This window comes from Ischnura elegans, chromosome 6 (genome assembly GCF_921293095.1).
Source record: "Ischnura elegans chromosome 6, ioIscEleg1.1, whole genome shotgun sequence".
NCBI classification, from domain to species: domain Eukaryota; kingdom Metazoa; phylum Arthropoda; class Insecta; order Odonata; family Coenagrionidae; genus Ischnura; species Ischnura elegans.
Window position 1 is genome coordinate 94045569 of NC_060251.1, and position 17564 is coordinate 94063132.

Consider the following 17564-nt stretch of genomic DNA (forward strand, 5'->3'; position numbering starts at 1 on the left):
TGGCTGGGACTGGTGAAAGATAAAAGTAAAGTGATATTCCGGAGCAGCGCGTACATCCCTGGTGCCGTCACGGAAAATATTCGCGGGAAACGCTCATTTTTTCGCCATTATTAAAGCGTTGGTAGTTTCCACCGATAGTCGGTGGATTTTGCTGAACATTTTGAATGAATAACTCAAACTTTGTTTTTCCACTGAAGATGATGTTAACTGTCGAAACCGTGGTCGCGATTTTATAAAAAAAAATTTGTGGAAAAAAGTTTGTTCGCGCATCTTGACTTCTGGGTTGTCCACCGCGTCGATTCATCTTCGCACGACAGTTTCGCCGGCGTTGCATCAGGCGTCTTCAGGTTTGAAGTCTAGACTTCAAACCTGAGTCTGGACTGTCGTGCGAAGATGAATCGACGCGGAGGACAACCCGGAAGTCAAGCTGCGCCTATTGAACCACTCCACGGTAACCTCCATCAACGAAGTTTAGTTTATTCACTCAAATATATCATCAAAGCGATCGCTCAGAAAGGATGGAAAAAACGATCGCGTGATTCTGGCTCCACTGTCGTGTCCGTTTTCTTCTGATGCGTTGTCGCCTGAATTACGAGGCATATCAATTAGCCGCCATCCGCAGGCGGTCGGTCAGCGGTCTTCTTCTACGGACTCGGGCTTCTTCTTCCCCAAGAAGACAGCGCCCTCAGGGCGGGGGGGAGGGCGGCGCCCTCGTCGTGTTTGCGTGGGGGGAAGTTAAGGTCGTTGGGGGGCGGGGATTTTAAACTTGGGAGGGGTGGTAAGTATGCAGAAGGAGGAGGCGTGTGAGGGGAGGTAGGTGCGGAGGATGAATGGGAGGGGGGGAAGGCACGCAGCGCGAGGTTCCCAGTATCTTCGCCGGCAGTCTTCGGACGGAAAGCAACTCTGTAGTCGATCGGGCGCTCTGAAAACCTCACCGCACCCCCTGATAGACTCGAGTGGGCCCAAGTGCTGTTCCTTCAGGAGGAGTTCCGACTCTCTTCAGTTCTCCTGCCTTCGTACGGTGAGTACTCCTTTAATTGAGCATACTATCTCCATTTGACCTCGCCTCGATAATTTTTGCCCGAATCGATTGTTCTCTCGGGATAACAATCGAAGGTTCTGTAGCATTCGTTTGTTGCGATCAAACGCCCATGTTAGATTCGCCCATGCAGGCACGTGCCAGGAAACCTAATCGGCCCCCTTTTATTCGTTGTGTACAAATATAAAAGACCTCTGCTGCCGAATTTGCAGTATAATACATGTATTTGCTGACGGCGTTGACATTAATTACAAAAAATTAGTGATTAAACTTGATTTTGTAATTTATCTCCGGACTTAAACAACGTTTATACGGGGAAATAAGAGTAAGGACTCGAACTTGCAAATTTAGCACGAGCAAATGCACGATGGTACATTCATGAGTATGTCTTCAAACCTTCCCTATTTATATGTTCTGGATGGCGTCAACATAGAAGTGAAGGATGAGGTAAAGTATCTGAGAGTTACTTTAACCTAAAACCTATCGTGGGAAACACTTACAAGAAATATCTGTGGCAGAGCCCTGAAGTACCTAGGATTCGTCGAGCGTGCACACGGAAAGTTTCGGATGAAAATTTAAAGGAGGGGTGATACTTAACACTCCTCTGGCCACACCTTGAATATGCAGCGAGCATATGGAATCTGGCGCAGAAATACTCAATCCGAGAGCATAATAAAATACCAAGGAGAGCTGCGTCAAAATTCGTCAAAAAACTACTACGGGCGAACAGAGAACGTTACCCAGATGTTACCTAGAATTAGGCTCGCAGCTGTTGGAGACTCGGAGGTTGAGTGCAAGGCTTAAATTCCTTGAGCAATTGAGAATAGATATCTTTCAGAGCGATACGGAGAACATAGTATTAAACCCCCAATATATTTCCAGGTCCGACAGAGACGATAATTTATGAGAGTTATTTCTTCCGAACGGATAGGTGGAGACATTCGTTTTTCCCCGAACAATGAAGTAATGTAATAAATGTTAGGCGGAACTTCGTTAGAGTATTTGCTCTTTATTTGTTTGCAGCTACTGTCCTAACACCGCCTAATGAGGGGTATTATGTAGATTCATATTTTTATGCAAATTGATTGTTCGCTGGGGCAGAAAATTATCGAACCAGGCTGGGACGAATCGCCAACTGTGCTGCATTCATTCATTGCGATCAAAAGAGGGTTTGATTCGCCCATGCAGGCACTTAGCCAGAAATTTGCTTGGGAAGTGTGCGGGTTGTCTGATCTGATATTTTGTTATCAATTCGCTCTCACCGGAGTAGCTTACCTTTCATTTATTCAGCGATATATCTACTAAAAATTATCTAAAATTCAGTTCATCGTTCCTTATTGGTAGAAATTATGAGATGTAATTATGTACATCGAAAATAGTGTAGTCGTTGAGGAAGGTTTAAAACTAATTTGGGAGTTGTTTGGATTTAAGGATTTGTCTGTTCCAGATTTTATAACTGGCTGACTGATATAGTGAGTGATTTAATAACCTTCTGTTTGCAGCAACAACTTCAGACGAGCAGATTTTAAAAGCCGGAGGACATTTAATTCTGAGTGAGAGGAAGCTGTGGAATCGCTCGCATGGCGCCACAGTCGCGAGACCGAATTTGGACAATGGTGCTCCCTGTTAAACCAAGTTGTTCGAATGGAATCAATCATTCAAGGATAGATGGGTTGCTGAAGAGATTTATCGGCCCCAGTCTCAGAGCATGAGGAGGTTGGACGAGCTATACACAGAAAGTCATAATTAGATACCATCTGCAATGTATCAAATCTAGGAAAAGTGCACAAATACTCTTGCTACCATGCTAACCTTACCGCTTGAACAAGAATTATGTCGACGACTGGCAATTTAATCTAGTTCCCTAAGAGTTAGCTGAAGCAATCATTAGCTAACCACAAGAAAAAATGTTTATTTCTTCGCTAACTCGAGTAAACTAAGATTTTAACGGCTCCATCGACGATTTTTGTATGATCTCCGTGCTGCTGGATAAAGTTAGCTGTCGCTAAACCTTAGTGACGAAAGTTGCGGATTAAAGCCCTTGGTCACTTCAACATCGAGCTGATACTGGGTAGACCGTACAGGCACAGGAAACGAACAGTGAACATGAGCGCTGACACGTAGCCAGGGGGGAGAAGGGTTCGCGGCTTCAACCCCCGCTCCCCGAGATTTTTTCCCTTTATTCGATTCATATGCGGAGGAGACCAAGAGGATTTATTTACTTTTCCTGAATTTGATGCATTGTAGATCGTTGCTTATTTTGATTTTCTTTTAATGGTTCGCCCAAACTCCTCATGGTGTGATGTGGGGTCCGATACATTTCCTCAACAACCATACTATCCTTGGGTGATTGGTTCCATTTGAACAACTTCGCTTAGCAGCGAGAACCAACCCTTAAACATAACCAAATCCCGAATCAGTTTTAAACCTCCATCGGAGGCTTTCCAACTACGAAACTCAAAGTTTATTCGGTTAAGCATATTGTAGATTATACTAGAAATTACCTACCCCTTCTCTTTCAATACACAACCATTAAAATTTAAAAAAATATTGTCGATAATGGCCTTTTAGAAAAATAAATAGATCAGATATTTTCCGTTTTTTTTATCCTTCATTCACTATTCGTGCTATTCGCAGCGAAACAACAACGGCATAAGAAGTTGATGTTGGTAGTCACGATAGATGCTGATCTGCGATAAAAATGTGTTAAAAATGTGTTAATACATCTACGACCATTTGTAATTGTAGAGTTTCAATTATATTTTTCAATCACCAGATTGGTGCCATTTAAAAAAGAAATATTAAACTGGAGGCGCCGGGTATCGATCCCGGTACCTCTCGCATGCTAAGCGAGCGCTCTACCATCTGAGCTACGCCCCCAACTTGGAAATCGGTACGCATTGGAAAAGAATTTATATTACAGGATGGTAAAACCCTGTAGGCATTCAAGAGCAGTTCAAGGAAATTTAGGGAGGGGGTTGCTATAGCCAATCACCAGGGTAACCGGTTGCCGGGATTCATTCGAACTTTGAAGACCAACATCTAATGGGTGGAATGCTGTTGTGGCCCATTGGGTATCAAGGGTAGGGCATGGGATCAGCAAACCCGCAGTCTTAGTGCGGTGCATTCTTCAAATCTAATTCCACGCTTTTTTGTATTTACCTACAAAAAGTAATCCAATTCTTATCCTCCATTTATTACATCCTCTCCTTTACACCAGCACGCATTAAAATGTCGAGAAGACCCTTAACACTAGAACTACCGATGGAGTCATTTTGACTCCTCGCGATTTTTATTTCTCTCCCCTGATTAAAATTTTCCGAATTCAGGCCTGCAATTCCGTGACTTTTATTCACTTTTGACACAAAATAAGGCTTTGCAATCGAAATAGTTCTAGAAAGTAAAATTGTACACATTTTTCAAAATTTACCTTTAACTATCAAAGGGAGTCATTTTGACTTCCTAATGTATTTTGCTTGTCTTTTCGCCAAATAGTAAAATTTGTCCAAGAGTTTGTTTCTTCCTATGTAAATAATTAATTCAAATCTATCGATGGCTTAAATATATAATTATTTCGCTTTTAGGCCAATATTTGCGAGACTTTGAAGGCATTTCTAATTTTACGGGTCCGTGTTTGGAACTACAAACCATATGAATGTCCTCATATAATTTTATCTTGCGATAAAGTGGTGAATATGCCATTCATATCGAGTATTTTCGAATTCATGGGTTTAGAAGCCTTCGTGTCTGCCCATCCTCCCTCACCCCTCCCTTCTCCCCACCTGTAAGACTCGCATAGTACAGTACTGTATACACCGTATTGCGCTGCAGTGCTTTTATTTCAGCTTTGACTACGTGGAAGTTGATTTTCAAACCTGAAAAAGTACCTTTGTATCCTTCCATTGATATAATGATGAACCAGGAAAATAAATCAGTAGAATGAAGTAAAGTTATTGTCCTAGCGGTCCTAGCACTGTCGGCTCTGTCAGCGCTGGCTGTCGCGCGTCGTACAGGAAAACCGTGCGCTGTCCTTTGCATTAGAGAATCCAGTGAACTCTCGAGTGGACTGCAGAACTCTTGTGAAGTAAGGCTTCCATTTTTTCTGACTGGAAGTATGACCAGAAGAAGTAGGCTAAAGCGTGAAGAAGTCCTTTCTATGTTGCATTCTATACCGGAAGGTGAATCGGAATGAGAAAAGGGAAACCATTTCGACTCTGACGAAGTCGAAGATTTTATCCCTCAAAACGTTTCTAGCTAGTCTGAAGATTCAGACAGAACACGCGCGAAGGATATGCAATAATTTACATTTACTTTCCCTTTCATAAGGAGATACAAAACAAAAATATTATCTACGATTATTTATTGATTCGTTTATACTGACTCACATAAAGCGACGTAAAATTGTGGAAGCACGCAGGCAAAATTATGAAGATTTTACTCTTTCCAATGGGGAGCTAGATGTATGTACAGCCATATTTTATGCCCGCGGAATATCAGGTACAAATGATCTCTCTATTGCAAGTATTTGGTCAAATGACTGGGGAATACCATTTTCTGAAATGAACGACTGGGAACCGGTTTGTAAAAATTTTGCTTTTTCTAAGATTTGATGAAAAATCAAATCGATTCCAGCAGCTCAAAGCTGTCAAGTTTGCCGTCTTTTCAATAGTGTAGGATAGATTCACAGATAATTACATTGATTGTTACAAACCTGATCCGTGCATCACGGTTGTTGAACAACCCCAGTAAAATCAGGTGTGTTTCACTCAGTACATTCCTTCTAAGCCGGACAAATACGGCCATGAATATTGGCTAGCTGTTGACAAGGACAGCAAATATCTTGTAAATGCCTTCTCTTATGATGGAGAAGATAGTTCACTTCATGCAGATTGCCGTTTAGTAGTACTGAAAATAATGCAACCGTTTCTCAAAAAGGGCGAAATATTACTGTAGATAATTACATTACCTTAGTCAAACTCGCTGAACAGCAAAAAAGCTATGGTACTAGCATTGTGGGAAAGGTAAATAAAAAGAAGAGAAGTACCAAAAGAAATGAAATCACAAATATACCACAAAAACATATACTCAGCGATGGCCTATCCACTCGCTGGAAAATACTTCCGACTAAGTAGGTATTCATGGATAGTGTACAAGGAGACTAGGAACCTAAAACATTTCGCGCAAGACGCTTTTGAAAAAGCTCGATACAGAGTTGGCTGATACTCATATTAGATCTCGACAAAAGCGTGGCGTGTCCAATGCTGCATACTCTTCGAACGGGATTCTGCAAAAAAATATTTCCAGGCAAAACCAAAGTGCAAAAGAATCGATCTGTTGGGAATTGAATAACCTGCCAAAAATATTTGTGTGGGCAATTAAAATAAACGACAATGCTTGAACTGTAAAGCACCTTAGCCAAATGCGTGGCTTATCAAATGCAATTTTTTGCTGCATTTAATTATCTTCCCAACTTCCATGTAGCCTAGGTAATATTTTTGACCATTCAAACATGATGATAATATGTGTTGAAATGTCTATGTTTGCTGTTTTATCCAATTCCTCTGTGAAAATCCTATTAAAACAACATAACATGTAGGAAAAAATAATTTTAAAGCAATACTGTCGAATCTCGCATTTAAAAAAAATATATTTTTTTGTTAAAACCACGTCTGAAATATTTCAATAATAAACAAAAACGATAAACTAAAGCAATGTATGAATGAAAACAGAGATAAACTGGAAAAATAAACAACTATAAGGTAGGAGTCAAAATGACTCCATTTGGTAGTTCTAGGAGGGGTGTCAAGTCCGGTATTCCTAGTGTTAAAACACCTTGAGCCGTAATTAATAAAATAAAAAATTATTTAAGATTGAATTATTCGATTAATTTAGGCTAAAAAGTCTCCTTAGGCTGATGGAGCTCCCGCTCACCCCATCCCTTCCAAAATTCTTTCTTACCATCCCTTTCTTGCCCACCTCGGCAGTTACCATCCACCATACGTTCATTAATTTCCTATGCCCAATTCTCCTTTGTGGGAGTGGCTCAGCTTAATTATTTTAATTTCCCCCCCTGGTTCCCCCATCAATATCAATTTCACCCAATTTTCCACCACTCCTTTCCTCACAGAAAAGTTTCACGGGTTTTCCACCGGTTAATTTTCTCCATGTCTCCCGACGTTTCGGGCAGCGACTTGCTGTTCATCCTCAGGGGATCTTCCTTAAGAAGATTGCCTGTATACACGGTTCATTCAGAAGATCCCGTGAGGATGAACAGCAAGTCGCTGCTCGGAACGTAGGGAGGCATGGAGAACATTATCCGGTGTAAAACTCGTGAAACTTTTCTGCAGCTGATAAGCCGGGAGAACCTAAGATCACACTCCCTCCTTTAATTTGCTCTTAACTTCACCCGCATGCTTTCAGCGGCTCTAAGTTCAAGTTCAAGACGATGCTGTGTGAATTAATTTTTTTCGTTGCATATTTTATCTTCAACGGGATTCCAAAAACGCTCTCCTATTTATATTAGTTTTCTGATAAATATTAAATTAATTTATTCATTCGTAAATATTTTTTCATTAATTACGGCGCAAGGTTTTTTTTAGAGCCTTATACTTGTATTTCATGTGTTGTCTGCCCCGCGCCTCTTAATGAAAATGAAAAAATTTAGTGTAAAATGTGTATTGTTTAAAATAGAAAGCAATGAATAGCAATCAAGATCGGAAAAGAATGTGAAAAATGCATCGTTATGAGACGGGGACTTGATCCAATGTCGTATGCTTGATGTCTACTGGGACACAGCCGCATTCCGCCCATTAGATGTTGGTCTTCAAAGTTCGAATGAACCCCAGCAACCGGTTACCCTGGTGATTAGCTATAGCAGCGCCCTCCCTAAATTACCTTCAATTGCTCTTGAATGCCTACAGTGGGTTTTACCATTTCGTATTATAAATTCATTTCCTATACACTCTATGTACGAAGTTGGGGGCGTAGCTCAGATGGTAGAGCGCTCGCTTAGCATGCGAGAGGTACCGGGATCGATACCCGGCGCCTCCAAATTTTTAATATCGATATTCTATCACACGAAGTGCGCGCAAGACTCCCTTGAACTCGCTAGGAATCTACATTTGATTCAAATTTAGATGCCAAGGTGTGTTCATTGAAAGTTCACTGGTAAGTTTTTTTTCTGGTAAAGCGCAAATTAATTTGAACATTTGCAAATTTCAATTTTTTTATGTCACAGTATACTTTCGAAAAAAATTATTCACCTCATTCACATTTAAAAGCGTACAGGTGACATATACACGAAAAAAAGCTCGAAAAAATTTTGGGGGCGTAATTGGTAAAATAAAATAAATATATGCGTCCTTGTGAGTCACCCATATGGGGAAATGGGGATGACACGCCGGCCATGCAGGCATTCTCCGTCATTGTTTTGATTCAAATGTTAAAATAGACTATACAACTTATTTTTGATAGAAACAATTTGACGCAATCGCTGTGCTTAGTATCTCCTGTGATGGCGGAACTTGGCATTTATATCAAATTCGAAAAGTATTTTCTCGAGACAATTTGTTTTCACCTTGATGTTCATTTTGACAGAATTTAATTAAAGCCCCAGCGGGAGGCATCCCTTACTTGAGTATAGGTGTAAATAATTTCCAATAACCAATTTATTTTCAACGGGGGCGTAGCTCAGATGGTAGAGCGCTCGCTTAGCATGCGAGAGGTACTGGGATCGATACCCGGCGCCTCCATACTTTTTCCGACAACGATTTGTGTCACTGCACAAAGTCCACTGCACATTGTGGAATAAAATTACACCTGAAGCGAAGTCTCATCGAAGTTTTGAGGAAAATGGTCAATATTTCACTTAAACACTTTTATTGACTTTTTAAAATCAAATAGGTTGATTGATTTGATTGAATTTCTCTTAGGCCTGATAGCCTATTTGTTATGTTTTGTTTACTTTGAATTGATATGAATGTCCGCAAATTTTAGTCTCACAACAGCAAGAAGGATCGGTATCATGATAAGAAATCTATTTCAATAATTTCATGTACTAAATTTTCTCCATTTCCGTGAATAATATCGAAGGTTGTGTTTTTGTGTTGGCCTCAGCGCTTTCTGATCTTCTGATTTTATAGTCACCTAAATGAAGATAATATTGTCCTCGTAAGTGTTGACGTTCGTTATTATCTTTTGACCTATGTTGAAATGGCTTGGGCTTTGTTTGGGCGTCTTAGAAATCGCATTGTTGATGTGGTAAAATCAGGTTTGCCAAAATATCATTTCAAGGCCACTGATGCTTGCGTATCCATGGTAACAGAAGATCAATTTACATACATTTTTTAAATTTTTTTAGCCCAACATTTTATTTTGAAACAAAATTTATAGGGCGCCATAAATCCTTCGGCCGTTGATCATTATTCTACTCTTTGTTAAATTTATTTTCTTCAATATCATGGAACTCTTGCAGTAGCTATTTCCCTTCTGTGGCTGATGTTCAATAAGTCTTTTTAGACATTCAAACGTTATATTTAGCATTTTTTTCTCCGACTCATCTGACATTCATATACATATATTCTAGCGGTAGCCAATATGGGTTGATATATATAATTGCCCATTTTCTTTGTTATTTTCTTATTTGCGATGATGGAATGTGTGTTGAAAGAGGATGGACTCATATTTTTGGCTATGGAATGTGGGTTGCAGTTCCCTTGAACTCCATTTTATCCTTCTGACGTCTTCAAATAGGGAAGTGCACTAATTTTTTTTTATTGCTGAATTTGAAAGTTTAGCCTAAAAAAGAAACATTAGTATAGTCACTTTTATTTTCTGCATCTGGGGTATGCACTTTAAAACGTTTTGAAAGTCGAAAAATTTCATGTTGCGCTGAAACACAGTGCCTCCATCTTGATTGAGATGTGACGTCACAAGGCAGTAGTCACCAGTGGAGTAACGCTGAATTCCGTCGCCTTCTTTAGCGCGGCGAGAGTTTCCGGGAATCGGTGGAGTTTGCTTCCTAAAAATGTCGTCTAGTACCGAAAACATGAATTCAAAATAGAATTATATATGATTTTTTGTTCCAAATTTCATCTCGACGTCGAAACAAAAGCTTGGAGAAGATATTCATTCCCGTGCCTTAAGCACAAGCTATACGGAATAAATGGTTCAAGGCTGCTCCTGACTCTTACCTATCGATGATATTCTGTTTTGAAGATCATTGGAAGGTATTGTAAGATCAAATTGATATTTATATTATAATAATTTACTTAATAGGTACCTCAGTCACATCAGAAAGTGTGTTGAGTCAAAGTATAGCATCTTCCGCGTAGACCTACGTAATTTATAAACTGAAAGTAGTTTGGTTAAAGAATTATGGCGCGACTGTTTTTTTACACGACCGGGCAAAATGCGTACTTTGCCCATGATATGTGCATATATGATAACAAACGATTTTTGTTAAAGTTAATCTTTATTTGTTGAAATTAGTACATTTATAGGTGATACAGATATTAAGGTACACGGCAGGTCGCGCGGCGTAATTTGTACTCCACTGGTGACGGGTTCATCTTGCTGATCCAAAAAATTAGCTACAATGCCTCGAACTTTGAAAACTCGCAATATAGGCAGTCAAAGTACATTGTAAGAATACACGAGACCATTATAGCCCAGAATGTACGTACAATGTCGAAATCTTTGGTTTTCAAATATTGACGTATTTTATACGCCAGCGCGCCCGGTCCAGGGTTATCAACTTTTATTTCATCCTATTTGTTAGTTGAAATTATATTTCAGAATGGTTCTTTTAGCACTGCTACTGAGGTAAACTGGTAGGTACTGAGGTATGTACTGAGTAAGTAAACTCCCTTTGGAGTAATGTGAATTACGTGTTCGAGATATATGGCATTTTATATTCGCTTTGTGTTCTTATTAATTATGCCTGTACGCATATTGTTGCTTGCCGCGAGCCTTTAATGGTATGTGCTCTTGCAAGAGTGGTTTTCATTTTTAATGTGGAAGTTGGTCAGTATAAGCAAAGAAAAAATGAACATTTTAGCGCACACCAACCCTTGTAGTCATCGTATCTCTGCGTTTGTAATGACACTGCTAAAATACCTAAACGCCATAATGATGATAAAAAAATTGTATCATGTCAATGATTGCTGCAATTATAATTAATGATAAACTTGATGAATATGATCACAATGAAGACAACAAAAAATAATGCCATGACGCAGTCTTGAATCACGGTCCTTCGGGTGAGGTCTATCATGTGAATCGTGCACGCTACCACTACCCCAACCGACCCTTTAGGATACGCTGGAACATTTTGAATTTATATACATAACTTGTAAAAAGTAACGCATGAAAATTAATTAATTACAGCCTAACTAACGCCCTAATTGAAAAAGATGGAGCAAGGTACGCGGTCTCCCCTTGTTAGCCTTAACGTCTCGCATTTCTATGGAGCGTTGAACCTGTCCTCCTTATTCAGTAACCATAAATACATCAAAGTTTGGTATACCATTTATAAATCGTTGGAATTTTCCTTTTCCCAACCAAGATTATATTTTCTTGAACCCATCCTGGACAGCGAACCATTGCAACAACCAGCCAGCTCGGACATAAGGCTAACATCCCATGATTCTAGTTGCGAAGGGCGAACGTTCCGGCCGGCGTGAATACATACGCAACGAATAAGTCTTGCAGCAAACGTCTGAAATAGGTTTATTAGTTTGACTCGGTTCGTACAAAAAAAGTTTTGGCATGATAAACGGCATTGTGTCAAAATATACCCAGCGAAAAATAAATGCCATCATGCATTTATTAAAGATTCAATGTGCTATTCGTACTACTCTTTCCAAACTTGAAGTTGACACGTAAATGAATATTAATATATTACGCAATGATGAAGTCGTTTACTCAAAAGAGAAGCAGCCACATATATATTCTGAAGATATTTTATGACAGCAAAAAAAGGATACCCTCAAATTCTGTAATTTTTCTATGCAATAATAGTGGTAGAACTAAACGGTGTAGAAGCTGCCTTCTGCTACTGCCTTGTGACGTCACGGCCAATATTCAACATGGACACCCGTTTTCGCGGCCTTTGAATTTTTCCATATTTCAGACGGTCATCTCGAATAAAGTATTCACTATTAGGATTTAAACTGTGGTTTTACGACATTATGTTATTCTGAACTCTAATTTAAGAAATGTGTTTGGTGCATTTGAAACACTAGTGCACTTCCCTATTAATAGCTCCTTTAAAGAGAACAGATGTCAGCTGGGTCTTTTGATTCGTCACTTCTCATAAGGACACTCAAGCAGAAAGCGACATTTTCTTTATAACTAAAGTTCATGATTGGGTACATTTTTGGCAAATGATGAGACACACGTTATCAATCGATGTTCGATTTATTATCGTGTTGTTTTATTTTTGTATTGGCTATTTCGTTGTTTTTTTTATGCTCGTAATCGACTCTTAATAGACTTGCAACGGATCGTAATGCATGTTGGTGGTTGTCGGGTAAAGACCTTGCCTTCGCAAACGAAGTCGCGGGTTCGAGTCCCGCCTAGATAGGTTTCCCCGCGTTAGGTCATGGGTGTTTTTTACCTTTCTACTTTGTTATTTTGAGTTAGATTCCCCCCCTGAAAAGATCTAAAAATCGCTGTTTTTGGTGCGGTGAAGATAAAAAAAAAAAAAGAAAACAAACACCCGTTCAGTCTCGTAGGTTCGGTTCTATACCGGTGTATTTCATGTTCAGTGATGGAAAATACTTCAACAATAAATGATGGAATTATAGTGATCCCCATCATTGTTGCAATCCCTGAAAATGATGGCGCCCGAGAGTCATCATTCGTGCTATCATTGACGCCGTCCCTGACCTTGTACGTGAAAACCTATAATGTGATTTAGGCTTTGCCTTCACTGCATTAACTTACTGCATTTTATCCAAGATGTACCATCAATCACAGCTTCGGTATTATCATTGCTATTGACCACATGAATTTTTTTCTCTTAAATAATGAAAATCGTTTACATTGCTCAAATATTTGGGAATCGACAAAGGTAGATATACGAAACTATTTTAAGTCTACGCTTTCCATTTGATGATTCGAAGTCATTTTAGATCCAATCGCGAAGTCTTTATCACATGCAGTGGTTTGAAATGGCGTGTCCCAGTTCGGATCCGATCGCGTTTACTCTCAAGTTGGTGGCACTGTCGATTCGCGCCTCCAACAGCAGGACGCATAATCTTCCTCTCACATCGTGCGCGACCCGTTTGCAATTTTTCTTCTATTCTGACTCTTGAGCGCACGATGTGCACTTACATGGGCACAACGGACGCTCAACTTTCTCGGCCCGCGAGCGTTTTCATTCATCACTCTCGCGGCCGAGGCTGTGAGCAAGCGGCGGCGATATTTGCTGGACCTCAGACCGGTGGCGTCTTTATAGATCCCCATTTCATCTGCATCTACGAGGTACCGTACAAGCCACAATCAGGAAGCGTGGTACTAGGTGTTCCACACCAGACATAAAGCAGTCATTCTAACCTTAATAAAAAAACTGGCTCTTCAGTGGCGTAGCAAGTGGGGCGGTCCGGGGGGTCTGGACCCCCTCCGAAATATAAAAAGACACGATCACATTGCTTCATCATGAAAGGGAACAAAATATTGAAAATCATGAATTAATAAAATGTTTCTATGAAAAATGAAGTTTTTTCGATTATGAAAACTGTTAAAATTAATTTTAAACCCTCTACTTAGTACCAGGTTTCCCAAAAATTTTCCTTCGGACCCTCCTTGTTTTGGAACCCCCTCCCCCCCCCCCCCGTACGAAATTCCTGGCTACGCCACAGTGGCTCGTTCGCCGGACACACAGACCAACGCCACCTTAAGTAAAATTTACTAGTTTACTATTTATTTATTTTCGCACAGTTACCTTTAGGTGGCGTTGCACAGACCCACAAGCGGTCAGTCCAGAGACCAGTCAGTAGGAGAGTGTCTATTGTGTCCATCTACATCTACATAATACCCTGCGAGCCACCTTTAGGGTGTTTGGCAGTGGACGCGATAAGGACGCGAACATACTCTCATGCAAATAAAACTACTAGTTAGTAATAGAAAAAGGAAACCTTGTCGTTGTAGATGTTTCATACATGAGTCACAACCTGCCAAAAATTCATGCAGATAATTAATACTTACAAATATAATAAGTTATTAATTTAACATTGAGAGCCTCTTTTACCTATTCAAGCTATTTTATAGCTAAACTATGTAGCCAGCATTATGGTCTCTTATTGTACGCGGAAAAAACTTCATCTTAAATGTATCGGTTCTGTAGTCTATATCGCTAATGTTATCCATGGGCTCTTTTTCACCACAATAATAATTTCAGGCGGCTTAATGTGGGCATAAGTAACTTAAGGAATTTCAAGTGCAGACTCGCTGCAAGATGTGGTAAACCCTATGATACTTTATGCTAAAACAAATGTGAAAATTTGTCCTTTTGTAAAGGAAGGTGATCTGACTGACTGACAGATTCACTCATCAACTCACATCCTAAACTACCGCAGATACAGCCACGAAATTTTCACGATATTTTCGCAGTAAAATTTATGAGCGAACTGGTTGTGGGAAAGGATTTTTTCGTGAAAGAGATTCAGGATAATTCTCACCCGAAGGATATAATTTTTACACCATAAGAAAAAGTATTGTATTCCCTTAAGACCACTTTTTCATATCGTTTTGCATTTTTATATTGCTTCGGACTGAAAAAATTTAAAATATTTTCAACGCCGAATATGCAGTTCTTTACGTTATACTCGCAGTCATGTATTTCTTAGTAAGCCAAAAATAATATAAAAAATCTATCTCTCCAATTGAACTTGAATGAAAAGTCTTCGATAAATGGCATGATTTTGACCTAAATTTGATGAAAGTGAATCAATGGAATTCCATTCCTCAAAGCACGATTAAAAGATGGAAAAAATGATTTGGAGGCGCCTGGTATCGATCCCGGTACCTCTCGCATGCAAAGGGAGCCATCTGAGCTACGCCCCCTTTCATGTCCATCGAAATATCGTACGCTAAAAAACTAGTTAAGAGCCGCGAGTAGTTACGGAAAGTGAGTATGGGGAAGAAATTACATAATTACGCGGGGGGACGATGCGGAACAACTCACAAGGGTAAATGACTATCGGGTGTCGGAATTGATTCTTACTTAAATACGTAAAATCCACCGTATCTGGTTAATGTAATACCTTGTATATACAACTTACATGGAAATAAAAAAGGAAGGGTAGAGAGAAGTCTGTAAAGTATATTTTTCGCAACTATCCTGGGATATAAAAAATTAGCACGCTCACGAAATTTCAAACAAATCTGTATGCAGTCAAGAAAACATCCGAGTACGTATATTGATAGGAAAATTGAGGTGTAAAAAAGTTGGAGGCGCCGGGTATCGATCCCGGTACCTCTCGCATGCTAAGCGAGCGCTCTACCATCTGAGCTACGCCCCCACCACGCGCCGTCAAGGAATCGTAGTTTAATTTAAATCGAGGAAAAGTAACATCCACAGCAGGTATTCAAGAAATTTAGGTAGGGGGTTGCCGTAGCTAATCACTTGGGTAACCGTTTACGGGGTTCATTCAATCTTTGACGATCAAGATGTGAAAGGATGGAATTCGGCTGTGGCCTATCAAGAGTACCTGCCACATGGGCTCAGCAAACCCACAGTCTAAGTGTGGCGCATTCTTCACATTTAATGCTGCGCTTTAGGTCTTTACCTAGATGTCACTTTACAACCAGGCATGAATATAACGAGTATAAGGCCATCAAATAGCCTTGCAATGCAGACCCCTACGTTTAGAAGTGGATGACGTCAATGACAATGGTTACGCTTATCTGCGAGTAAAAAAAAAGTTTTGGTAACATCTCTATCACCTGCCATTCTTAATGGAAGTCTCAATTCCTTCTACACTAGTTTTTGTACTCTTCTGTTGCAATATGGAAATAAAAAACAACTGGAGGCGCCGGGTATCGATCCCGGTACCCAGGGACGCCGACTTACAATAAATATTGGGGGAGGGCCAAACCGGGGATCTTGCCCCGAGAAATTTTATAAGTAGTGAGTTTAAAGTTTTTTAAGTATTTTAAAAGAGTCATATTATCAACATTAGAACCCTGATTACTCGAATCTCGATATCTGGACACTCCGGGGAAAACTGACAAGCCTGGCACATTTTTCCTCACACCCATAACAAATTTTAGAGGGGGCACGGGCCCCCTCAGGCCCCATGGAGTCGGCGCCACTGCCGGTACCCCTCGCATGCTAAGCGAGCTCTCTACCATCTGAGCTATGCCCCCATATACATGCCATATATCCCATGCTATGGTATGCCCCCATATATATGCCATGCTATGGTGATGCACATGGTATGTTATTCATTTTAAGTAATTTTGTGAAGTTTGGATAGCCGAAGAAGTAAGGGATGTCGTACTTTAAAAGCTAGGGAAAAATATCGATGTCGAAAAATTGTTCAAACGAGCACAGGTACATGACAAACTTTGCTGTCCGCCGACTTATGGTTCACCTCTGAGTACCCAGGAGACTGTCTCCTTTGTAGTTTAACTTTGTAAGGTATAACAACTTCTCTACCTCTCTTATTATTGTATTCAGTTTCTCTTCAACGCTTTTCCAAGACTAACAATTTGAGGTTTAAACCGGGGAAGTCATTTTAAAAATGAAGATATTCTTCCTTAATCTTCCCAATAATTTGTATAATATGTGGCACAACATGTTGAAAGCTATCTACATTTTTTTAAATAAGGCATTTCAATATTTCCACTGAATTTATTTTCGAACGACGTGTTTCGTCGTGACAACAACATTTTCAGGTGCATCACGTGCTGCCAAGTTCTTCTTTAAATATATCCCACTTCTAATGCAGAGCGAAAATAAATCAAGGGGAAATATTTTAATGCCTCATTTAAAGAATGTTCAACAAGCCCAAACTCACCATATTTCTCTGATCTGTAGACTGATTGTGTTTTTAAGTTTGTACTTTTGAAATACATGTATTTCATTCGGCTCTCTTTAATTACTTTTTAAGAATACTTGCGTGGTGAAGTCAGTGGCAGTTTATAAGGTAAACTACAATAATCACGCGATTGATTCGACCGATTTAGGCGTAATATAGTGGAAGTTTGACGTTTTAAAATAAATTGTTACGATGGTTAGAACTCTCCCAAAATCATTTTTTTAATTTTAACGGTGGTACCACATGGTACCAGACTATCTTCAAGACTATTAGTGCTAAAAGCATAAAATTTGCACCTAATTTATCAAAATTTAATTGATTTTAAAATTGAATATCACGAAAAAGTTCGGATGAAATGTTTAATGCAGGCGTCACCGGGTTAGGGTTCTCTGGGGTTACTAACATACTGAGGAGCACCTTTTGTGAGTGTGAGTTTTCACTGCATGTACCATTGGGTCCACATCATTTTACTCTTGAGG

At 39.7% G+C, this 17564-nt stretch overlaps 1 protein-coding gene and 4 non-coding genes across 5 annotated transcripts in view; 3 read left to right on the plus strand and 2 right to left on the minus strand.

Moving 5' to 3' along the window:
- Positions 1–869: 869 nt before the first annotated feature.
- The window catches only part of LOC124161205 (SPARC), a 77488-nt gene continuing 60793 nt past the window's right edge, over positions 870–17564 (plus strand). The window contains exon 1 of the mRNA XM_046537465.1: positions 870–1021. The gene's annotated coding sequence lies outside the window, so the exon portion shown is untranslated. The remainder of the gene's footprint in view (positions 1022–17564) is intronic.
- On the minus strand, positions 3847–3919 carry Trnaa-agc. The gene has a single exon. It is a non-coding gene; the product is annotated as a tRNA-Ala (tRNA).
- Positions 8017–8089, plus strand: Trnaa-agc. Its single transcript has one exon. It is a non-coding gene; the product is annotated as a tRNA-Ala (tRNA).
- On the plus strand, positions 8718–8790 carry Trnaa-agc. Its single transcript has one exon. It is a non-coding gene; the product is annotated as a tRNA-Ala (tRNA).
- On the minus strand, positions 15492–15564 carry Trnaa-agc. The gene has a single exon. It is a non-coding gene; the product is annotated as a tRNA-Ala (tRNA).